The sequence below is a fragment of the Cebus imitator genome, unplaced genomic scaffold (assembly GCF_001604975.1).
Source record: "Cebus imitator isolate Cc_AM_T3 unplaced genomic scaffold, Cebus_imitator-1.0 Scaffold556, whole genome shotgun sequence".
NCBI lineage: Eukaryota > Metazoa > Chordata > Mammalia > Primates > Cebidae > Cebus > Cebus imitator.
In genome coordinates, this window is record NW_016107871.1 from 79,671 (window position 1) to 105,234 (window position 25,564).

General features: G+C 42.9%; 1 protein-coding gene and 1 long non-coding RNA gene across 2 annotated transcripts in view; one reads left to right on the plus strand and one right to left on the minus strand.

The window, feature by feature from the left end:
- The window catches only part of LOC108294014 (S-adenosylmethionine mitochondrial carrier protein), a 147,905-nt gene that overhangs the window by 77,702 nt on the left and 44,639 nt on the right, over window positions 1-25,564 (minus strand). The gene's annotated exons all lie outside the window — the stretch shown is intronic.
- LOC119469053 lies at window positions 6,968-23,670 on the plus strand. Its single transcript, XR_005197872.1, has 2 exons — window positions 6,968-7,285; window positions 22,890-23,670. It is a non-coding gene; the product is annotated as an uncharacterized LOC119469053 (long non-coding RNA).

The following is a 25,564-nucleotide window of genomic DNA, read 5'->3' on the forward strand; positions in this document are numbered from 1 at the left end:
AAGGATGAGGGTAAAGGACAGGTTAAGGTCAAGGTGAAGATGAGGGTTGGATTCAGTGTCAGGGTGAGCATCACAGTAAGTGCCAGAGTTAGGATGTGGGTTGGGGTCAAGTGAGGTGTCAGGGACATGGTGAGGGTAAGTGTCTGGGTGAGAGTAATGTAGGGAGTGTGGGCAGGATCAGCATCAGGGTCATGGTGAGGAATAGGGTCTGGGTGTGGGTGAGCATCAGGGTCAGGTGCAGGGTCAGGATGGACAACATAAGGGCAAAATTCTAGGTCAGGGCAAGGTCCTAGTGAGGGTCACTGTGAAGATCAGTTGCACAGGAGGGTCAAAAGTCAGACTCAGGGTGAAGGTGAGTGTCAGGGACATAATGAGGAATAGGGTGGGTCAGAATGAGTACGAGGGTGCGTGTCAGGGCTCACTCACAGTGAAGGATAAAATCAAGTTCAGATTCAGAGTCAGCTTCAATGCATGGGTCAACATCAGTTGAAAGTTAAAGTAAGGGTCAGCATCAATGTGGGTGTCAGGCTTAGGTCAAAATCAGTCAGAAAGGATCTGGGCAGGATCAGGGTGAGTGTCAGGTGGCCATGAAGGTCACATAAGCTTCAAGGTCAGTGTCAGCTTAAGGATAAAGGTGAGGGTTGGAATCAGTGTCAAGATGAGCAACTAGGTCAGAGTCAGGTTCACATGAAGATGAGGTTCAGATGATGGTGAGTGTCAGAGTCAAGTGCAGGATAAAGGTGATGGTCTCAGTGATTGTAATGGTGGGTGTTAGAATCAGGTGAGAGTGACATCAGACTCATAGTGAGATAGGAGGAAGTTTTCATCCTAGGCTGAAGGTCAGAGTCAGGTCAAGTGCAAAATGTGCAGTCATTTTGAGATGAGGGGTAGGTCTGGGTCATGTACCTGTGCAGTGAAAATCAAGGTTGTAGACATTGTGAGGGTGAGGATGAAGTTCAGGAGAATGCCAGAGTCAGATTCAGCATAAGTATCAGAGTAAGGATCAAGGTCATGTGACAGTGATGGACAGGGTCAGAGGCAGAGAGAAATTACAGTCCAGGTCAAGGTAACAGTGATAATACACTGTTAATCAAGTTGATGGTCAGGGTTGGTGTCAGATTGAGTATCAAGATAAGAGACAAGATGAAGGTTAGTTAGGGTAAAGTTCAGAGTCAAGTTCAGAATTAGGATCTGTGTAAGAGTAGTGTAAAGGGTAAATCAGGGTCGGGGTAGGGTGGGTTCTCAGTACAGACAGGTTCAGAGTGAAGGTCAGTACCAGGGTCAGGGTAAAGGTCTAGTTCAAGGTGAGATAAGGTTTGGGGTGAAGGTCAGGGTTACATTCAGATGAGGGTCAAGGTAGCTACCCTACCTTGGGGTAAGGTTCAGTGAAATCAGATCAGAATCTTAACGATAAGAGAGAAGGTCCTAGTGTGGGTTAGGGCAGTTTGAAGTTTCAGAGTAAGGATTAGGTGAAAGCTCAGGATCAGTGTGAAGGGCAGTATAGGCTGTTTCAGGGACTGGGCAGAGTGAGGGAAGTGTCAAGGTTAAGGGCAACTTAGGGTCAAGTTCTGGGTGTCGATCTTAGACAGGGATTGATCAGGGCCAGTGTTAGTTCAATTTCAGGATAACTGCTAATCGGTGAGAAGGTCTGGGACAGTGTCAAGGTGATACAAAGTCAATTTGAATGGTGAGGTCATTCAGAGGGTGAAAATGAGGTCAGGGACAGGGTGAAGGTCAGTTTCAGAGTTTGATTTGGGCTCAGAGTCAGCGTGATAGCCAGGATCAGAGTCAGTATGTGGGCAGTGTCAGTTTCAGGTCAGAGCTTGCATGAGGGTTTGTATAAACACCAGAGTCATGGCAAAGATCACAATTGGGACCATTATGAGAGTGAGGGTGAGGGTCAGAGTTAGGGACATAGTGAGGCTTAGGGTCAATGTCATGGCTAGGGTGAGGGCAAGTTCAGAGTGTGTCAAGGTCAGTGTCAGGGTGAAGGTTAGGTCAAGTAGGTTCCAGGTCTATTCCATGAACAAGATCGTCATGAGGGTCAGAATTAGAATCAAGGTAAGTGTGAGCAACAAGGAAAGGTCGAGTGGCAGGATCAGAGTCAGGGTCAGGATCAGGCTAGGGGACCTTCGGGCTCTGTCCTCTGTGACAGTGAGGATCAGGGTCTAACTCAGGCTTAGTGTCAGGGTCAGCTTGAGGGTCAGTGTCAGGTTTACAATCAATGTGAATGTGAATATCATGGTCATGTTGAGGGTCAGGGTCAGAGTCAGGCTCATAGTGAGCGTTGGCCCAAGGGCAAATATAGAATGAAAGTGAGAGTTAGCAAAAGTGTGAGGCATAGGAAATTGTTAGCTCAGGGAAAGAGTGAGAGTGAGGGTCAGATTCAGGGTCACGGTGAGTGTGAATGTCAGAGGAGAGGTGAAGGTCATGGTGTCGTGTGAAGGTCGGAGTCAGGTTAGGGTTCAGGTTCAGATTAAGTATCAAGGTCAGGATGAAGATACAGCCTAGGACAGGGGCAGAGTAAGAGTCATGTCTGGATCAATTTTAGGATGAAGGTCAGATCAGAGTCAGAATGAGGGTGAAGGTGAGTCTAAGCTTCAAGGGTAAAGGTCAGGGCCAGAGTCAGCATGCAGGCCAACATGAACTGCAGCGTCTTGGTGAGGAACAGAGCTACCATTAGGGCCAGAGTGACATATTGATAGACATGATGAGGTTCAGGCTCAGTGTCAAGTTGAGTGTCAGGTTAAGTTTGAGGGGTCAACTTGACCGTGACTATGCTCAGAACCTTGATTATCATCCTATTCTGAAACCCCTGTGACCTTGACAGTGATCCTGAAGCTGACTCTGACTCAGAAAATACCCTTAGACTAACCCTAATCCTACACTTGACTCTGGACTTTTCCTGACCCTAACCTTCACTCTGACCTTTATCATGATATTGGCTGAACTTGATCCTCAACCTGACACTGACACTGACCATTAAGCTGATGCTTTCCCTGACATATACACCCACCCTTATCATTATCTTTATGCTTATTCTGATGCTCTCTGGCCCTAATCCTGTCTATGACCATCATGTGACCTCAGCCCTTCCTCTGATCCTCATGCTGACTCTGAGCTGACTTTCACCCTGAATCTGACCCTGATTTTCTCTCTGAATTTTATTGTCAAAGTCACCATTTTTATAACTGTGAGCCTTATCCTTACACATATACTGACTCAGAATCTCCTTCTTATCTCATGATAACATTATCCTGTGCCTGACTCTGACCTTGACCTTCAGACATGGAAACTCACCTACTTCCGGCCCCTAATTCTTAGTCTTTCCCTAATCCACACACTCAAGTTCACCCTGCATTCGACATTGCCACTCAACCTGCCCTCACATTGACCTTGACCCTTGCTTACTTAGCCTGACAATGATTTCAACCCTCATCCTTAACCTAACCCTGACCCTGACCCCAACCCTGATCTTCCCTAATCTTGATAGTGACCCTCACCTGATATTAATCTGACCCTGAAGCTGAGCCTGAGACTTACCTGATCTTACCTGATCCTTTCATTGTAACACTCAACTTGATGTTGATCCTTATACTGAATATTTAACCTTACTCTGAACTTCACCTTGACCCAACCTTGACACTCACACTTACCCTGACCTTATCCGTCATTACGTCCCTGATGCCTACCCTAATATGGACCCTGACACTGACCTTCACCCTGAATCTGACTGATATTCTTTTTGTACCTGAACTTACAGTGACCCTCACTATTACCGTAATGCCTAGACCCTGATCTAGAGCATTACTACCATGTTCATCCTGACCTTACACTTGACCTTACAACTCACCTGATCCTAACCCTCAGCCTCATCCAGACCCTATTCCATACCATTACTCTGACACCAACTGTTGCCCACACCTTCAATATTATACTGGCCACATCTACTTTGCATTTGACCCTGACCCTCATTGTTTCTGTGACCCCGTTGGATCATCCTAACATTCAATCTGACCTTCAATGTCAGCTTGACCCTTTACCTCACCTAGTCCTTGTCCATGACCTTACCCCTATCTTCACCCTCACTTTCATGCTATCACTAACCCTGAAGCTGAACTTGACCCTGACACTAACAACTGTCATTACTTTCTCCATGGCACACCCTGGCACAGACCCCTACCTTGACTCTTGCCTTGCTCTGTCTCTCACATTTATTTTGATCCTCTTTCCCTGAACCTATCACCATGATCTTGATTATTACCCTGAGCTGATGTGCCACTGACCCCAACCTAATCCTGATACTGACCCTGAACCCTGCCATGACCCCAGCCCTGACACTGAGCATCACCATTACCAAATAACGTTAAAATGAAATATATACATGCACTCTGGTTTTATCTCGATTCCTTGTCATCATAACAAGAAGGTACTTTTGAGAGCTATGAATAATTCTGAACTTGCTTACAGTTGAACTCTGTGTTTTCAAACATGCTGCTTTGACTTGAGTTAAAACAGTCTGCCTCAAAGTAAGAAAATGCAGTTAAGAAGAATATGTGGTACTCATTGATTTGCCTAGATAAAGCATGGGTCCAACCTATTAATTCTAAGTCACTAAAAATTGTCTTTAGAGACTAATGTCTGGTTCTGAGCTTGATTTCTTCTTTACTGCTTGTCTGTACACAGACCTACAAGTTTCAACTATATTTGCTTTACCTCTCAGTGAGAAGTCACCGTCAAGAAAAAAGTACAAATATACATTTTCACATATATACCTTAGATTAGCCTTATCTTCTTCTAACTGACAGGAAGAAAAGGCAGTCGAGAGGAATACAAGTTTCCAAATTCTGGAGTTTTTTCCCTCTTATAAATCATGTATATGTGTGCATGTGTGTGTGCATCTATCTATCTATCCATCTATCTATCTATATAGATAGATATATTTCTGAGTTTAGGTTGGCAAACAGAACTAATGTTGAAAAAATTAATATTGGGGCAAACCAGCTCAGCCTTACACATTCCTCTCAAATGAAACTTCTTATTGCTTTTTGGAGTAAACTGAGATAAACGTAAGGATGCCAAAACATACTCATTTCAAAGGCACAATCTTACTAAAACAAAAAAATGTACAAAAGATCACATATAAGCCATATTTTAATTAACCCTTATTTCTTAAAATATCAATGAATTAACAAAATACACCTTTGGATGATAATACATATATATTTGTATTTGCCTTCTCAGAACTTTTAATTAAGATAATGCTTATAAAAAATGACCCAGATGGTTTTTAACTCTCTGTCCTCTAGGTGTCACTTATGTCTACAGAAAATGAAAGAAAAGGCTGATTAATTCAAGACAATAATTAATGTAGATAGTTGATTATATTGGGTATAAGAATTACAGAGAGTGTTTCTAATTGATTTCCTATTAGTTTATTTTTAAAAGTTTTTGCAGTTCATTCATATAATTATAATTTAATTTGATATAGATTGTTTTATTTAATACACTGATTAATTATATTTTAAGCCTATAGTTAAACACTTTATTATTTAATTGTGTGCTGTATATATCCACAAAATTAGCCAATCTAGAATTAGCTCCACTTTCTTTTTTTCTTTTATTCTTTTTATTTATTTTTTTTTTGAGACAAAGTCTTGCTCTGTTGCCAGGCTAGAGTGCAGTGGCGTGATCTTGGCTCACTGCAAACTCTGCCTCCCGGGTTCAAGTGATTCTCCTGCCTCAGCCTCCCAGGTAGCTGAGATTACAGGAGTTGCGATTACCAAGCCCAGTTAATTTTTTTTTTTTTTTTTTTTTTTTTTTTTTTTTTGTACTTTTAGTAGAGACGAGGTTTCACCAGTTTGGCTAGGATGGTCTTGATCTCCTGACCTCATGATCTACCTGCCTCAGCCTCCAAAAGTGCTGGGATTATAGGCATGAACCACCTCGCCCACCTAGCCCCCACTTTCTAACAATGTCCAATATAGAGCAAACCCCTCACTTCCCTAGACCTTACCCCAAATCGCCCAACAAAAGATCAAATTCTGTAACAACTGCTTTCTGACACCTTCTTACTGCTACACCCTGCAGTTCCCAGTGGTGTGCGTTCTACCTCAATGCAACCCATCATGAGCCCAGTTTATTCATCTAAGGTATGTGCCTAGGGGGTCTTGGACACAAGGACACTGACAAGCTGAACGCATAGATAGGCACAGAAGCTGTGAAGTCAGCGTGACCAGGGCTGTATCCCTTGTTTTTGCCGTTTCAAAATTTAAAATACTAGGAGATAAATTCTTATGAACAAATAAGTTGGATGGTTTTAAACTTTCTGTCTCCTGGGTGTTCCTTATGTCTAGAGAGAGAAAAAAAAAAAAAAAAAAAAAACAGACTGATTACTTAATTAAAGGTAGTAATTAATGTAGATGTTGATTAAACTGAGTAGAAAAATTGCAGAGATACAAGTCTATGCAGAGGATAAATGTATTTTAAATAGAAACCTGTTTTTACGTTTGTACATGTGTGCATGCCTAAATTCGTACAAGTAAATGTATATCAAGTTCCTACACTTGATCTTAGCCAAAGACGGAGAAGCAATATCGATAGTTCTTTTACTAGAATTTGTTATATAAATAATATGCCAAATGAATAAATTAGAATTTAGAACTTTCATGTAAATTTACTAAATATTTCTATGCCCAGATCAATAGAGGCTCCTTTTGTCACCAAATTATTCTGTTAATTCTCAAAGCTTTTTGTAAACTCTTCAACCATTCTTTTGAAACTCCTTTGGATAGTGTTGACCTAATTTTATATGCTCATATTTTACAATGCCGGCACCTACTTTAATCCATCCCTAAAATACGGACCACACAGCCAGCAGATGGAGACGCTGAGCACGTGCGCTCCTTGCTCTACAGCACCATCCCTCAGCCAGACGCGCGCCCTAGGGCCTGCCCAGCGCAAGCGCACTTGCTTGAAGAAACAGGTGGTGAGAATCTGGTTTTTAGCTCAGCCTCCAACCCTGCCTCCTGTGTTGTTCCTCCTACTGAGGAAAGAAGAGGGTGCAAGCCATCTCCCCGTTAATCCCGAATCCTTGTCAGGCAGCTGCAGCAGGCGCTCCCGCGGCTGCCAATGGCTCCCTACCACTGGCTTCTGGAGAACAGCAATTTAGCAGCCTTTGCACCCGGAATAGTCTGTGCATGCTCAATAGTTGGGCAGGGGGCTTTTCCCAAAGGTCATCACACGACAGGGTCAAAGGGATTACAGCGGGCGTTTCATAGCAACGGTGAGTCCTGCCCACTGCAGGTTCTGGGTAGGGGGTATGGGGCGGAGGCTACTCCCTGCGAACTTTGCCAAGAGTGGCAGTACCGCATAATAGCGAGCATGCGTTGGGGACCAGTGGAAGGATGACTTATGCCAAAAGAACTCAATTGCAGGATTCTTGGTGCATTAAACTTGCAATCCGTGACTGGGTCACTGGTAAAGGAGGTGGGATTGGGGTGGGCAGAGAGCTCTGTTGCACTTTCCTCCCTTCCCCACCAAGGGGAGGAGTGGGTGAGTGGCAGGGTGGGGTTCCAAGGTAGACCACAGGGTCCAAATTTCCTTTAAGAAAGTTTTCAGCCGGGCGAGGTGGCTCACGCCTGTAATCCCCGCACTTTGGGAGGCGAGGCGGGCGGATCACCTGAGATCAGAATGTCGAGACCAGCCTGACCAACAGGGAGAAACCCCGTCACTACGAAAAGTACAAAATTAGCTGGGCGTGTTGGCTCATGCCTGTAATCCCAACTACTCTGGAGGCTGAGGCAGGAGAATGGCTGGAACCTGGGAGGCAGAGGTTGAGGTGAGCCAAGATGGTGCCATTGCACTCCAGCCTGGGCAATAAAAGTGAAAGTGGGAAGGAAGGAAGGAAGGAAGGAGGGAAGGAGGGAAGGAGGGAAGGAGAGGGAGGGAAGGAGGGAAGGAGAGGGAGGGAAGGGAAGGGAGGGAGGGAGGAAGGAAAGAAGGAGGGAGGGAGGGAAGGAGGGAGAGAGGGAGAGAGGGAGGGAAGGGAGGGAGGGAGAGAGGAAGGAAGGAAGGAAAGAAGGAAGGAAGGAAGGAAGGAAGGAAGGAAGTAAGTTTGTTTTCACCCTTGCAGAATAAGGATCCCAGAAAAGGTTGATTTTATACTTGAAAGCCAATGGTAATGCTTTCTGCCATGGGAGTTTAAGAGATTTTGAGAGCTTTGTTAATTTTAGTTCTAAGATTCCATTCACTCTCTCTGTTCATCTTGGGGACTGCAGATGGTAAGGACAGTGAAGTTTCTTCGTAAAATTACTTAAGAGCAGTACTAGTAAAAAAATGATCACTTTGGTCATTAGAGAGATAAATGGGAATTCCCCAGGTGGGAAAACAAAACCAAGCCATGCCCTGAACCCTTTCAATCTCCCACCCGGCATGGGATAGCTCTCCAGCAAGGAAATACTTCAGTCCACTCTGAGAATAAATGAACAATAAGCAAAACATATTTACAATTCATTGTAAAAAGTATTTGTATGAAGTCCATTTGGAGGTATTTAAAGGACCATAGAAGGTATTCCTGTCTGTGACCCCACACTGGCAGTTTATCGGGATGTGTCACTGGCAGATAAGACATGCTTTCAAACACATCCTTGGCAGCTACATCTAAAATTAAGCCACCAGTGTTGGTTTATATTGTTGTCAACTTATCATTCCTTTATGGTTATATCATGAAGAATTTTCATTAAGCTCCATTTTCAAGTGTTTAGGCATGCTTAGTTGGCCATCCTGATGATCATCTAATGATCATCCCAAATTGAATTAGAAACTTGTTTCTGACAGTTAGGAACAGCCTCTTTGAATTTCTCCAAGACTTTTCTTACTGGTGTGATCATAGGTGTGTTTACCTAGGTTAATATTGTTTATTTAGCATAATGACCATCCAAAGCATTACCATGAGTTTCTGGGTCTAATATTTTCAATGACTGTGTTTTTATGATAGCTGTTTTCTTAGGTAATAGCAAAGCATCAAAAGTTTTTTAATTTGTCATCCACTTTGTGTAGGTTTTTTTTTTTTTTTCAAGGTTAGAAACACCTTTGTTTCGAAACAATTCTGAATTTGTGGACTACTCCCAAAACACATTTGCTATCAGCATAAATATCACTTTTATTTATTTATTTATCTATTTATTTATTTATTTGTGAGCTGTCAAGCCCAGGTAAGGACAATGATGTTAGTTATCTGAACTGATTTAATTTCTGGAAGTTGTCTATGTTTTAAGGGTGAATTTCACTCCATGATAGCATTTTAACTTTGAACAAATAAAATTAGGTCAAGATTATCCAAGGGAATCTGTGAGAATAGTTGAAGAGAATACAAAAAGAAGTAGAACAATTTGTTGACAAAAAGGAACCTCTGTTGACTTCGGCATACAATAAGTCATTTCATACAAAAGACATAAATTCTAATTTTATTCTTTTGGTATATTTATATAAAAATTTGTAGTAAATGATATAAACTTTTTTTATATGCATTGGGACATACACAGACATACAAATATAAATAGGCAATAATTTAAAGTTTTAAACTATAGCTTTAAAGCATAATTGTCAGTATACTAAATAAAGCAGTATGCATTATATTAAATTTATTATGAGTGAACTGCACAACTTTTAAAAATTTACAAACAAAAAAATCACATCCTATATGTATATACCCATTTCTCTCTGCAGCCCTTGTACCCAGTATCATGAACTGTCTTTGTTAATTACCATCTCTAATTAAAGGAATGATTCTTTTTTCTTTTTCTTTTTTTCCTCTTGACACAGGAGACATCTAGAGGATAGAAAGTAAAAAACTGAAAAAAAAACAAAAAAAAAAAGAAAGTAAAAAACTACCAAGGTAATTTTTCATGAGCATTTATCTCATAGTAATTAAAAGCTTTGAGAAGGCAAATATATACAAATATGTCTTATTATCCAAAGGGATTTACATATTTTGTTAATCCACTGACATTTTAAGAATGAAGAGATAATTAAAATCAGGTTTAACAAGCAGTGTGTTTTTGTCTTTTCTCTTTCTAGTAAGAATGTGCCTTTGTTACATACTTTGCTGTCCTTGCATTTGTCTTGCTTTACTCTGAGAAGCAATAAGGATTTTTGATAGGAATGTCTGAGGCTGAGGCTGATTATATGACTACAAATTCTTTTTAACACTACTATTCACTCTCATTTGCTCTGCTGTGTTAGTCAATTCAGGCTGCTGTAGCAGAATACCATAGACTGAGTGGCTGAAATAACAGACATTTATTTCTCACAGTTCTGGAGGCTGGGAAGTCCAAAATCAATGCACCAGCAGATCCTATATCAGGTGACAGGCCTCTACCTGGCCTGCAGATAACTGTCTTCTCATACCCTCATATGGTGGAGGGCAGAGAGAGGGAGCAATCTTTGGAATATCTCTCTCTTTCTGTTTTTTTTGTAAGACAGAGTTTCACTGTTTGTTGCCCAGGCTGGAGTGCAATGGCATGATCTCAGCTCACTGTAACCTCTGCCTCCTGGGTTCAAGTGATTATCCTGCCTTAGCCTCCCAAGTAGCCGGGGCTACAGGTGGGTGCCACTACCACCCAGCCCATTTTTGTAGTTTTAGTAGAGATGGGGTTTCACCACGTTGGCCAGGCTGGTCTTGAACTCCTGACCTCAAATGATCCACCTGCCTCAACCTCCCAAAGTGCTAGGATTACAGGCATGAGCCATCTGGATCTTAACTTATGAATTGCGGGGGAACACAAACATTCAGTCTATAACACCTACCTTGAAAAAAAGAATATGCCTTTTAGATGGATATATGCGTTCTTCTTACATTCATCTTAGTTTACTGCAGGAAATAATAAGAAGATATTTTTGAGAGAATGTCTAAAACTGAGTTTGCTGATACTAATATGGATTCTGTGTGTGTGTGTGTGTGTGTGTGTGTGTGTGTGCATGTGTGTGACAGGTTCTCATTCTGTCACCCAGGCTGGAGTGCAGTGGTATAGTCACAGCTCACTGCAGTCTCAACCTCCTGGACTCAGCTGATACTCCCGGCTCAGCCTCCTGAGTAGCTGGAACTACAGGTGTGTGCCACCGAGCCTGGCTAGCTTTTTGTATTTTTGTAGAGACGGGGTTTCACCACGTTGCCCAGACTGGTGGATTTGTTTCAGTACTGCTGCTTAGACTCATCCTCATTTGTCATCCCTCACAATAGGGCTGCACCTTTGCGATGAACGCAAACTCATCTGTGTTTATGTTCATCTCAGTTTACTCTAAGAAGCAAAAGGCGATTCTCCTGCCTCAGCCTCCTGAGTAGCTGGGATTACAGGTGCCTGGGCTTATATGCACTAATAAAGATTGTTTTCAATGCTACTTCTGTTTGCTTCTGTTTGCCTAAACCAAGATGTATTTAAGATTTATTTGACCCCCCCCCAAAAACTCAGAAACTCATATTCATCTCATTTACAATTTCTTCCTGTGAGTCAGAACAAGATAAGAGGAACCTAAGCTATATATGTGAAAATGAGTTCATATTTACACACTGTCGTCAACAGTAATTTCTTGCCAGTTAAAGGAGATATCATTAAAAATTGTATTTATGTGAACAGACTAACAACAACAACAAAAAATCAGACACTGGTCTCTAAAGAAAATTCTGGTCGGGCATAGTAACTCATGTCTGTAATTCCAGCATTTTGGGAGGCTGAGACAGGTGGATCACCTAAGGCCAGGAGTTTGAGGCCACCCTGGCCAACATGGTAAAACCCGATCTCTACTAAAACTATAAAAATTAGCCAGGTGCGGCTGTATGCACCTGGGATTACTCAGGAGGCTGAGGCAGGAAAATCACTTGAACTTAGGAGGAAGAGGTTGTAGTGAACTGAGATTGTGCCACTGCACTCCAGCCTGGGCAACAGAGTGAGACTCCATCTCAAAATAAAATAAATAAATAAAGGCCGGGAGTGGTGGCTCACACCTGTAATCCCAGCACTTCAGGAGGCCAAGTTGGGTTGATCACCTGAGGACGGGAGTTCAAGACCAACCTGACCAACAGGAAAAAACCCCGTCTTTACTAAAAATACAAAAATTAGCTAGACATGGTGGCACACACCTGTAATCCCAGCTACTCAGGAGGCTGAGGCAGGAGAATCGCTTGAACCTGGGAGGCAAAGGTTGCAGTGAGCTGAAATCGTGCCATTACCCTCCGGCCTGGGCAACAAGAGCAAAACTCTGTCTCAAAAATAAATTACAAATAAATAAATAAAATTCTTAACTCTTATAATTAACCTATGCTTTATCCGAGGTAAATCAATGAGAACCACACATTTTTCTCAACTGCAGTGTTTTTCTTTAATTTTTTTTTTTGTTTTTAACAGGGTTTCACTCTGTTGCCAGGCCTAGAGTGCACTGGTGCAATCTCAGCTCACTGCAACCTTTTCCTCCCAGGCTCAAACTATCCTCCTATCTCAGCCTCCCAAGTAGCTGGAACTACAGGTTTGTGCCACCATACTCGGCTCATTTTTTAAAATTATTTTTTGTAGATGGCTTTTCGCCATGTTGCCTAGCCTGGTCTCAAACTCCTGGACTCAAGCAATCCACCTGCCTTGGCCTCCCAAAGTGCTGGACTTGCAAGGCCTGAACCACTGCACCCAGCCTCAACTGCAGTTTCTTTCTTTTCTTTCTTTCTTTTTTTTTTTTTTTNGCTATGGTGTGAGTAACCAGAGATGTAAAGTTGAAATTGCCCACTTAAAAACATTTATTATTTATATATTTTTAGAGATATAGTCTCATTCTGTTGCCCAGGCTGGAGTGCCGTGACATGATCTCAGCTCACTGCAACCTCCACCCCCAAGTTCAAGTGATTCTCCTGCCTCAGCCTCCCGAGTAGCTGGGATTACAGGCACCTACCACTGCACCTGGCTAATTTTTGTATTTTTAGTAGAGATGGGGTTTCACCATGTTGGCCTGGCTGGTCTTTAACTCCTGACCTTGTGATCCACTGCCTCAGCCTCCCAAAGTTCTGGGATTGCAGGTGTAAACCACCACGCCCAGCCCAACTACAGTTTCTTACTTTAAGGTAGGCCACAAATCAAAGCAGCATATTTGAAAACACACAGTAGGTTGGGTGCAGTGGCTCACACCTGCAATCCCAGTACTTTGGGAAGCTGAGGTGGGAGTATCACTTGAACTCAGGGGTTCGAGACCAGCCTGAGCAACATGGTAAGAGCTTGTCTCCATTAAAAAAAAAAAAAAAAAGAATTAATTAGCTGGGAGTGGTGGTGCATGCCTTTGGTCCCAGCCACTCAGGAGGCTGAGGAGGGAAAGTCACCTGAGCCCAGGAATTTGAGTCTGCAGTGAGTCATAATCATGTCACTGCACTCCGGCTTGGGCAATAGAGAGAGATCCTGTCCGTAAAGAAAAGAAAAGAAAACATACAATGCATGTGTAAGCAAGTTGAGAATTACATGTAGTTCTCAAAAGCACATTCTTACTCCAAAGCATATTCTACTTGAGAATAATAAGAAATCCAAAAGAACCTAGAGTGTGAGTGTATAAGATTTCATGTTCAAGCTCAACTTGGTGATGGTTAGGTCATTAGTAGAGTCAGGATCATTATAAGGATCTGGGTCACAATGAGGGTCACAAACAGGGTGAGGTTGTGAGTCAAGGTCATATTAATGATGAGTGTTAGGATCATGGTAAGTGTCAGGATCAGTATCATGATCAGTATTAGGATCAGCATCTGAGGATGTATTTGGGGATCAAGTTGGGGGTCAGGGTCAGTGAGAAGGTTAGTGACAGGGTGAGGTGCAGAGGATCTGGTACAGGGTCAGAGCGAGAGTGGGTGTACATTTCAGAGTCAGTGTCAGGGTGATGGTTAGGGTCAGGGTCAATGTAATGGTCAGTGTGAGGGTTGGAATAAGAGTGAAGTCAAATAAGGGTCCGTGTATGAATGAAGTTCATGGCCAGGTGAGGTTTAGGATCAGGATCAAGGTGAAAGTGAAGATAAGGCACAGGCACAGTCATTGTTCAGGGGAGAAATTATGTATATCTAGATGAGGGGTATCCAGATGTGAGTTGGGATGAGGACTCCAGTCAGGTTCAGCATCATCGTGGGGTAAGAATTAAAGATTAGGGTCATGGTAAGGATTAGCCATCACAATAATGTGAGGGTTAGGTTCAGGATGAGGGTGGTGTAAAGATCAAGGTTAGGGCATCAGTCAGGTTCAGAGTGACAAACAGGGTCAGGTTGATTATCAAGGACAGTAATGTTTGCAGAGTAAGGAAGTCAGATACAGTGGCAGTGTGTTAATCGTAAAGGGGTGGGGTTAAGTACCAGGTCAGTGTCTTAGTCTATTTTGTGTTGTTATAAACAAAAACCTGAGGCTGAGTAATTTATAAAGAACAGGGGTTTGTTTAATTGGCTCACAGTTCTGCAGACTATATAAAAAACATGGCATCAGCATCTGCTTCTGGCAAGAGCCTCAGGCTGCTTCCACTCATGGCAGAAGGCAAAGGGGAGTCACATGTGCACGGATCACGTGGACAGACAGGGAGCAAGAGAGAGTAGGAGGAGGGGTACTGGGCTCTTTTTAACAACCAGATCTCATGGGAACTAATAGATCAAGAACTCACTCCCCACTTTCCTCCCCATACCCCAGGGAGGGGATTATCTATTCATGAGGGATCTACCCCCATGACCAAAACAACCTACACTAGACCCCACCTCCAACATTGGGGATCAAATTTCAAAATGAGGTTTGGAGGAGACAAACTTTGAAATCATTGTGGTCAGAAACGTGATAAATATAAGGGTCTGGGTCAGAGAAAGTTTGGGGTTGCAGGTGAAGATCAGTATCAGGATCATGGTGAGGGGTAAAGTCAGGATGATGGTAGGGACAAGGTCAAGTACAAGATCAAGGATACAGTGAGGTCATGGTAAGTTTGAGGGTCCAGGTTAGGGTTCGTAACAAGATTACAGTGAGTGATAGGATTAGCATGACCTTCAGTGTTAGTTGAGTTTCAGGGTCAAGATGAACATGAGAATAGGGTTCTAGGTAAAGTTCAGAGACATGGTAATAAGAAGGTCATAGTCAGCAAGATAGCCATTATCAGGGACATGGTGAGGGATAGGTTCAGGGTGAGAATAAAAGGTAGAGTCTGGGTTGCATCATGGTAATGTTCAGGGTAAGCTTCAGCTTCAGAGTCTTTTCCTTCTCAAGATAAGGGTTAATATGAGGTTGAGGGTCAAAATGAGGGTCAGGGTCATTGTGAGAGTCAGCATAAGGGCCATGATCAGGATGAGTCTCAGAGACAAGTCAAGGTCCAGTTCATAGTCAAGGTGTTGGTCAGGGTGTGGGTGTGTGTGATTGTGGGGGTTATGGTCAGGGTCAAGTTATATGGAAATAGAAGGATCAATGACAATGTCATTGTTACAGTTAGGGTCAAGGTTGGAGTGAGGATTTCAGAGGAAATATTAGGTTGACTGTCCAGGTCAGTCTAGTTTCAGGGTAAAGTTCAGGGCCTGGGTAAGGGTAGAGTCAGGGTGATAGCATGAATATCAGGGTCTTTGTGTGAGTCATTATCAGGGTGAGGATTACTGCAAGGATAAGGGTGAGTTTCAAGATGTGGGTCACATGCAGGGTGATGGCCAAATCTGAGTCAGGGTAAAGATGAGAGTTAGGTGCAGGTCAGGTTCAGAGTGAGAATAAGAGTCATCATAAAGGTCCAGTTTAGGATGAAGCCAGGGTGAGTATATGGTTTGGTCCAAGGTCAGAATCACTCTCGGGTGAGGGTCAGGGGAAGGGTAAAGCTGTGTGTGAAGGTCAAGGTGATGGTGAGGATCACACTCAAGATCAGGTACAGGGAGCTGATGAAGCTCATGGATGGTGTCATGGTGACGGTCAAGGTCAAGATGCAAAACAGTTCAGGGTAAGGTCAGAAAAGTATCTGGTTGAGGATCAGAGTCAAGGTCAAGAGTAAGATTAGAGTTGGCCAAGGCTCTGGCTGAAGTTGAGGATCAGGGCTGGTGTGAGAATAGTATCCATACCATGCTCAGCTTGAGCGTCAGAATCAGGTCAGGGTGTTGGTCAGGTATGGGTGATAATCAGGGCCAGGATCATGAAAGGGTTAGGGCCAAGCAGAGGGTGAGGATGAGGTTGAGGTTAAAGTTCACAAGCAAGCTCAGGGACACCATTACGGTTAAGGTTCAATCGAATATCAGAGTCTTGCCGAGTGTCATAGATAAAGTCAAAGTCAGGCTCAGGGACATGGTAACAGTCAGGGTCACAGTCAGGCTGAGTATCAGTTCAGTGTGAAGGTCAGGGTAAGAGTGAGAGTCATGATGTGACTCAAGGTAAGAGTAAGGGTGAAGGTGGTCAGGGTTATGGTCAGTATCAAGTTCAGCCAGGTCAGGTGTGGGGACATAATGAGGGTCACAATTATTTTCATCCTTATAATCTGGGCCAGATTGACGGTCAAATTCAAATTGATGGTCAGGTTTAGGATCAGGATCAGGTTGAGGGTCAGTGTCAAGGCAAAGGTGAGGATCAGGATCAATGTCAGAGGCTGGTCAGGGTCAGAGTGATGAATAAGGTGACATTGAGGAACAAGATAAAGGTCAAGTTCAGCAGGAGAGTGGTCAGAGTCAGTTTCAAGGTGTCATCATGGTCAGATTTCATTTAAGATCAATGGAGAAAGTAAAGATAATGGTCAGGGACAAGTTAAGGGTCAGTTTTAGAGTCCAGATTAGGGTCAGGATCAGAGTGAGATAGTATCATGATGACAGTCAGTATGAAAGGTTGAGGGTCAGGGTCTTCATAAGGTGGAAATCAGGGTCAGTGTGATGGTCATATTTAGGATAAGGAACAAGATGGAGGGTCAATATCATGCAGGTTTAGGTTAAGGATCAAAGTATTAGGTCGCCAGAATGAAGAATAGGGTCAGGTGCATACCAGGGTCTTGGTTAGTATCAGGTTTACTGTGCGGGTCAGAATCATGGACAGGGTCATGGTGAGGGTCAGGGTTATGTTCTGTGTGAGGATAAGGGTCAGTTTTAGTCTTGAAGCCAGGGTGAATGTGNCAAGATGGAGGGTCAATATCATGCAGGTTTAGGTTAAGGATCAAAGTATTAGGTCGCCAGAATGAAGAATAGGGTCAGGTGCATACCAGGGTCTTAGTCAGTGTCAGGATGAGTGTCAGGGTCAGAATCATGGACAGGGTCATGGTGAGGGTCAGGGTTATGTTCTGTGTGAGGATAAGGGTCAGTTTTAGTCTTGAAGCCAGGGTGAATGTGAAGGTAAAATCATGGCAAGGTAAGGATTAAGTTGAGATCAGGTTCAGGGTAAAAGTCTGAGCAAGATCAAAGTAAAAGTCTAGTTCAAATTTAGATACAGGGTAGGGGTTAACTTCAGGGTCTAAGTCATGGTCAAACAGAGGTGAAAGTCAGGGCAAATGTACAAGTATATGTGTAAGATACAGAGTCAGAGTCAGTGTGAGGTTGACAATTTGGGCCATGGTCAGGCTCTAGCACAGTGTAGGGACATGGTAAAAGTCAAGACAGTGTCATGGTTAGCATCAGCATGACAGTGACATTCAGGGTGAAGTTCAGGTTAAAGATCAGATGGAAGGTCATTGTTAGGGTCAGGATGTAGGGCAGGGTCAGGTAAAGTTCAGCATAAAAGATAGGGTCACAGCCACTATGGAAAACAATATGGTCAGTTCCTCAAAAAATTAAAAATTACTATATGATCCAGCAATTCTACTTCTAGGTATATATATAGAAGTATTGAAAGTAGGGTCTCAAAGAGATGCTTGAACACTCATGTTTATAGCACCATTATTCACAACAGGCAAAAGGTAGAAGCAACCCAAGTGTCCATGGACAGATGAATGGATAATAAAATGTGGTATATACTGAATATTATTCAGCCTTAAAAAGGAAGGGAATTCTGATGCATGCTACAACATGGATGCCTCTCAAGGTTATTATGCTAGGCGAAATAATCCAGTCACCAAAGGACAAATACTGTATGATTCCACCTATATACTTAGGTTACACAAAATTATAGAGACAGAAACTATAATTGCCAGGGGCTGGGAAAGGGGAAAGGAGGGAGTTGTTGTTTAACTTATACAGAGTTTCAGTTTGGCGAGATGAAAAGACTTCTGGAGATTGGTTGCACAACAATGTGAATATACTTAGTGCCATTGAACTGTATATTTTTTTTAATGTTTAAGATGGTAAATTCTATGTTATATTTCTTTTACCACAATTTTTTTAAGCCAGAGTCAGTCTAGTCAGTTTGATGGTCAGTGTGAATGTCAGAGTCTTGATGAGAGTCAGTGTCAAGCTGATGGTCAGGATCAAGGTCAAGGTCAAGTTATTGGTCAGGGTCATGACCAGGGACAGGGTGAAATTCAAGTTTAGGGTAACTTTTGAGAGGTAGGGTGGTTAGAGCCAATGTCCGCATGATACCAGGGTCAGAGATACTTTTAGGGCCAGGGTCATAGACACAAGATGAGAGCAAGAGGGAGGGCCAGATGAGGGCCAATTTTATGGTGAGCATCAGAATAAAAGTCAGGGTCAGGGTCAGGTTTAGAATGAGGATTTGGTTGAGCATGTAGTGCATAGTAAACTGAAGGTGAGTAGGGTCAGGTGAATGTAAAGGTCCTGATGAACATGCCCAGCTAAAGTGTTAGGGTAATGGTGAGGTAGAACCATTTGATGGTCACTCTGAGTGCCATGATCTTTTCAAGGTCATAGTCATGATCAGGACAAGGATAAGGGTCAGAATTTGGGTCAGGTTCAGGGTGAGGACGAATTTAAGACCAGTGTGATAGGGTGATGGTCTGGGTCAGGGTCAGGATTGAATCAGTATTCATATCAGGGTGAGGGTCAGGGCTAGATCAGGTTACAGCTTCATCAGGGTCATGACAAGGGTGGGATAGTCCAAGGGTCAGAATGAGGGTGAAATTCAGTGTCAGAGGGAGTTTTTGGGTTAGGGACAAATTCAGAGTGAGGGTAAGGGTCAGAATAAGTATTAGAGCTGTGGTAAGAGTGAGGATGAGAGATTCAGAGACAGCAGCAGATTCAGTGTCTCAGTCATGGGGAGAGTGTGGAGCAGGATCTTGTGAAGGATAAAGTTTACGGTGAGGTTCAGAGACAGGGCCAGATTTAAAGTCAGGTTCAATGTCACTGTGAATGAGTGAGGGTAAGAGTATGAGTCAACATCAGTGTGAGAATGAAAGTTAGTGTCAGACTGTGTCTCGTAGGTTATGGGTAAGGTTCAGAGTCAAGATTAGATGAGTGTCAGGTTCAAATTAAGGTTCAAGAAAAAATTAAGGTAAGGATTGGACAAAGGTCATGGTGAGGGTGAGGGTGAGGGTGAGGGTGAAGGTAAAATCAGGGTGAGAGCCAAGTTCAGGGTCAGGAGCTTATTTAGCATCCCGTTCAGGGTCAAGCTCAGGTCATGGTAAGAATCAGTGTGAGGTTCAGGTTAAGGGTCAGAGTTCAGTCAGGAAGAGAGTCACGTGAGTATCTAGGTCAAGGTCAGGGTCAAGATTGTGGTGAAGGTCAGGTTCAGGATCTGAGTAATTGTGAGTGTCAGGGCGAGGATAAAGGTCGGATTCAGAGGGAGTGTGAGGTATACGTCCAGGGTCAACATCAGGATAAAGGTCAATGTCAGCATCAGGGTGAAGGGTGGGGTTAGATTGAGAGTGTAAATGTGAGAGTCAGAGTCAGTGTGAGGGCCATAGGTTTGGGGACATGGTGAGGGTCACGTTCAAGATTAGGATCAAATTCAGGGTGAGCGTAGGGTCAGCCTCAGAGTTAAAGTCTGCCTATAGACAAATTCAGTGTGAGGGTGAGAATCAGAGTCTGTGTCAGGATCAGAGTCTGGGTGGGCATAGCTAAGAATCATGGTAGTGTGGGCAACAGGGTGAAGGACAAGGTCATGTTCTGTGTCAGGGTAAATGGCAGGCTGAGGCTATGGTTTACCAGGAGGCTCAAAATCAGGGTCAGGGTCAGAGAAAGGATTAGGTTCAGGGTCAGCTTCAGGCTGAGGGTCAGGTTGAGGTCAGGGTGTGGGTCAGAGTCTGGGAAAATGCAAGTCCAAGGCTCACCAACACGTTTGGGGTGATTTGTTGTGCAGAATAATCAAAACACACCCTATCCCTTAGAGGGGAATTATTTATACGCACCGAAAACCAGGAGCTGCTTCGTTGACCCTCTACATCCCTTGCTGTCCAACCTACTACTTTAGATCCTTGGAAAGACCGACCTGAAGAACCCTGGCCCTTAGGAAGCCATCTAGAACAGCAGGAGTATCTGCTTTTGTGTTCCAAATGCCTTCCCAGTAGCATCCTTCAGCTAATTGGGCTGATGCCCTGGGATTGGTCCCAGTCTCCTAAAGCACATTTTAGTTCTCTTTCTTAGGAGTCGAGGACGACTTGTTGGAGAGCCCCTGGTCTTTTCTATGGATAGTCCCCCACTGCAGGTTGATGCCAGTGCTGGTCTCAGCCAATCCTGTTATGAGCACTAGATCTTGTGCCAGTGACATCTCTCTGTGCCTCAGTTGCCTCATCTGCAAAACAGAGTTGGGTTTTATGGCCTTTTCAAACTCTATGGGAACCTTTCAAGCACTGATTCCTTGTGACTTTTTAGGCCTTGCTTCTTTTCTGAAGACTCCACAAAACAGCGTTTTCCATCTTTTTATATTCAAGTCCCTAATGGCCAAAAATACACGGTAAAAATCTCAGCTCTCACAATTCAGAGCCCACCTCCTGTTTCATTGGGAATTGCTGTAACTCTTATATAACCGCAAGGGTCAGAAAGATTCTGGAGAGCTTTAATTTCTGTAGTTTGTACTATGAGAATAACAGCTTTTGCAAGGATATTTTTCTAAATACAAAATTGCTATATGAAATCTGCTTTTTCAAACATTCCCCCACCTCCTCACTCCCTAGGAGAGCCCAGCAAGCTTCCTCAGGCTGTCATTTTCAGGTCTCTTCTCACCTCCCCTTTGGGAATTTCTGCTCTCAAGTCACTTAAAGATATTGATTATCTGCTCCACCATGGACCCTGTTCTCTTTCTTTTTGTACTAGTTGCCTGTGCTTCGTGTCAGTTTTCAGATAGGGAAAGAGAGTGCTGTTAAGGCTCTATTTATAATATGTCCTTGAAAGCCAAATGCCATCTTTGAGCTAAAACACTGGTAGGTAAGAAGAGGAGACACAAGGCAAGGTCACCTTAGGGAGAATGAGAGCCCTCGATGCCCAAATGCGGGCACACAGGCATGCTCCCAGGCAGGCTCACACACGTACACACGCACAACATCCAGGCCAAAACAAACAAGAGAAAAGATACACAGGTCCAGGGAAAGAAGAGGAAATGCCTGGAATGTGACAGAAGCTCAATACACGTTTGGTGAGGGAAAAAAAAAAAAAAAAACAAAGAAGGGGAGGGGATAAGGGAAGGAGGAATTCGGAGAGACTGCAAATTTAGTGAGGAAAGCACTGAGCTTGGAGTCAGGGGATCTTGATTTGAAGCCTGGCTCTACTTTTCTTAGAAATTTGAGCTTGGACAAGTTCCTTTCCTCTCTGAATTCTGGTTTCCTCCTCCCTCGAGTGGGTGTAAGATTTCCTTTCCAACTAATCTCATAAGATTGCTGTAAAAATCAAATGAAATAATGGCCGTGGAAGTACTTTGTAAACTGAAACTACTATAAACAAATGAGGCGCTCAGCATCGTTGTCGGAGCTCACATTTTTTAGGGTGCTGTTTGCCAGCAACTATGACACGCTCTGCATACATTAAAGCATTTGACCTCACAACAGTCTTGCAGGTGTAGGCTGTTATTATTCCTCTCCTACAGATGAGCAAACATAGAGAGTAATTTGTTGGAGGTCACACTACTCGTCAGTGATCAACTGGGATTTGAACCCAGGCCTACCTTATTCCAGCAGCCAATTCTTTTAACCACTCGGCTACCTCCTAGGCCTTAATCTGTTGTCCAATCCCTTGTCACATACACAAGTGAACTTCAATCTGCCTTTCAGTGTTAAAAGACATGGTATTCGTTGGCTAGGACTGCCATAACAGAATATCACAGACCAAGCAGTTTAAACAACAGAAGTTTGTTTTTTTACAGTTCTGAAGACAAGTCCAAGATCAAGGTGCCAGAAGGGTTGGCTTCTGGTGAAGGACCTCTTCCTGGCTTGCAGACAGCTGCCCTCTCCTTTTTCCTTACACAGGCCTTTTTCCTGTATATGTACACTAATGGTGTCTCTCTAGTTTTTGTTTTGTTTTGTTTGAGACGGAGCCTTGCTCTGTCACCCAGGCTGGAGTGAGTACAGTGGAGTGATCTCAGCTCACTGCAAACTCCACCTCCCCAGTTCAAATGATTCTCCTGCCTCAGCCTCCTGAGTAGCTGGGATTTTAGGCATGTGCCACCACACCCAGCTAATTTTTGAACTTTTAATAGAGATGGGGTTTCACCATGTTGGTTAGGCTGGTCTTGAACCCCTAATCTTGTGACCCACCCACCTCAGTCTCCCAAAGTGCTGGGATTACAGGCGTGAGCCACCTCGCCTGGTCTCTTTCTCTTCTTATAAGGACACAAGTCTTACTGGGTTAGGTCCCCACTCTTGCAAGCTCATTTAACCTTAAGTACCTCCCTAAGGCCCTATCTCCAAATACAGTCATACTGGGGGTTAGGGCTTCAACACATGAATTTGAGGGGGACATATTTCATTCCCTAACAGACAAGCAATAGATAAATACTCCAAAAAAATAAAAGTTTGTCTACTTCCCCTCTCCGTCCCCCACCCTGCCCCCAATGAAAGATTTTTAAAAATTTCATCAGGTCAACAACAGCCACTGCAGCAAGATTTTCCAGCTCTGAGTTCTGCCCAGATAACTGCTCTCCCATAAGCCAAGCAGCTCTGCTATGAAGGAACGAAGCAGGTTTAGTGCAAAACATTTAAAATGTTTCTGCTCTCTCCCTCCTGCTCAAGAGCATTCTGAAGAAGTGGAAAGATCTGTCCCATCTTTCCCTCTTGCCAGGCATTCCTATTTATACTTTCTGATGCTGGTGGGTCTGAAGGAGTCAAGAGTTTTAAAATCACTTCCATTGTTCTGGGGCATGTTCCCTGCCCCTGCGCTGGCTTCTCCTCGGCCATTAGAAACTTATTATTTCTGGTTCCCATATGGTAGGGGATTGGGGTCAAAGGAAGACAAAGAGAAAGAAAGATTTGCAGCATGCAAAAGTGTAGGTTCTGTTTTTTAAAGCCTCAGAGGAAGATAAATTGTGTTTGTATCCCTGTAGTGTTTTCTATTTAGGTCTGTCCATAACTAAGCCCTCCCAGTCTCTTCCTGTTCCTTTTTTTAGAGAAAAAGTTTTGGGTTGACTTCATCCTTGAATCCTGCTTCACAGAGATGCTGATGAATCTGAGGGCAAAGAGAAAAAGGCAAGAGGAATTTGTTGCCTGGATGCCAGAAGCCAGTAAAGGGTTTTCAATTCATCTCCCTATTCCTAGCAGCACATGATAAATTACCAGCATCAATCTATCTAACGGTATCAGATTTCAGAACTTGTGAGTCATATGTTCATGGCATTGCTTTGTGCAAATATATACTGTAAATATGCAACGATCTGGCAAATTTTATGAGTATCAAAATGTTCTCTTGTCTCCCAGCACATATATTAGTAGCAGTATTACTAAATAATATCACGTTGCAGCCATGAGCAAGATTCCAAACTCTAGATATGGTTTGCAAATGTAATGAAGGCATTTATAATCATAGAAAGAAAAGAAAAGTCCAGTAACAAGAAGTTCTTATGGGAGATAGACTAAAGCTTGTAAGTTATAGTTTTTATAGAGGGATGACAGAAGAAATATAGAAGTATGGTTGAACTTGATTTATTCCCGGTAAAATTTCTGCATTGGGAAGAACAGAAATTCTTTAGTTTGAGAACCTTATCCATGTGACTGTGAACTAAGTCATAGCCTGTATTTACTCTCACAGTGCCAATCTTACATTTTCTAGAAAATAAATCAGATATACTCTTTAAATTTCTCTGTTACCTGGACTTCCTCCCAAATTGCTTTCTGAATTTGAGGGGGAAACATTTCACTATGTTGCCATAGTCAACAATGAAACTTCTGAGTGTTTGAAGATACAGCAAGACTAACAAAGTCGCATTTCAAATCAACACACATGATTTAAACATCTGGAGGAACATATATATCAAATTGGCAATATCGGGTATTGCTTGGGGCTTGATGCTGAGTTTATACATCAGCTTCATTTTTTTCAAAGCTTTGCATTTGCCAAATTTCATTTAAAAACATTTAATGCTGCCTTAACTTCTTACTTAATTTGGGAAAACTTTAAAACACATAACAGAGAAAAATACAACAAATGTTCGCATATCTTCCAACCAAAAGTATCTAATGTTAACATTTTTTTCAACTGTCCTTTCAATGTTTGCCTTAAAATATATGACAAAAACTACAGATATAGCTGAAATCCTCTCTATTTTTTTTTGCAAGCCTCATGTTCCTGTCTGCCTCCCCAAAACCACCACCACCAGGAATCTGGAGAATATCCTTTGGCCACAAATATATGTAGCTATCGATAACATGAGATATTGCTTTGTGTGTCTTTAAACAATTATATATAAATACTTTACTGTATCATTCTTCAACTTATTTTTTCCTTCTGCATTACACTTTCTCGAAGGTTTTCTTTCTATGTTACTTGCTGGCATTTAAAAAACATTTAATTTTTAAAACAATCTACATCTCCAACTTTAATTAGCAGGATAAGATGATTCATAACTTTAACAAATCAAAGTAACTGAGCAGCATCTATCATCTCAACACTTTACAGAATGTTATCAGGGAATGCTACTACCTCAATGGCTCAGTTTGGGACTCCCTAAGACGGGGACTTGTGTGCACTTAGTCTATCAGGAGAACCCAGAACGTAAGAGTGAGGGAAGTGGGGCGGTGGACAGTGGAAGCCAATATAAATGTGCATTACTGAAAGTGCTACTGAGCAAGGGCAACACGGGACTAAGTCTCAGTACCTCACAAAAAGCGCACCAAACACTTCCCAGAAATGCTGCCCCAGGAGGCGGGGATGGAACCTTCATCTGCAAGCTCCTTTTCCCTATTGGTTGAAGATGGACCCAGGGCATTAACTTCCCTACACTTTAGGCTATTCCTTCCATAAGACAGGAAGGCATCAGAAAAGGTCTGGAAGCAAAGCAGGAAAGACACACAGTGCACACTTCAGTGGGGCTCGGGCAACCACCCAGAACTGTTGGGCCATCTGAACCTGGCTTCCAGCTAGGACCACTGAAGCTGCACAACAGCTAACAGCAGGCCCTGTCTTCCTTACACATGAATCTGACTTGACTCTATGAAGTAGGGCTGCCCTGCTTCCTGAAATTCAATGAATGATGGGGAGAGTAAGTTTTTCAATTCTAACTGCCTCAGAAAATTCCAAACAAGGGTCACCATCTTTGAAGTC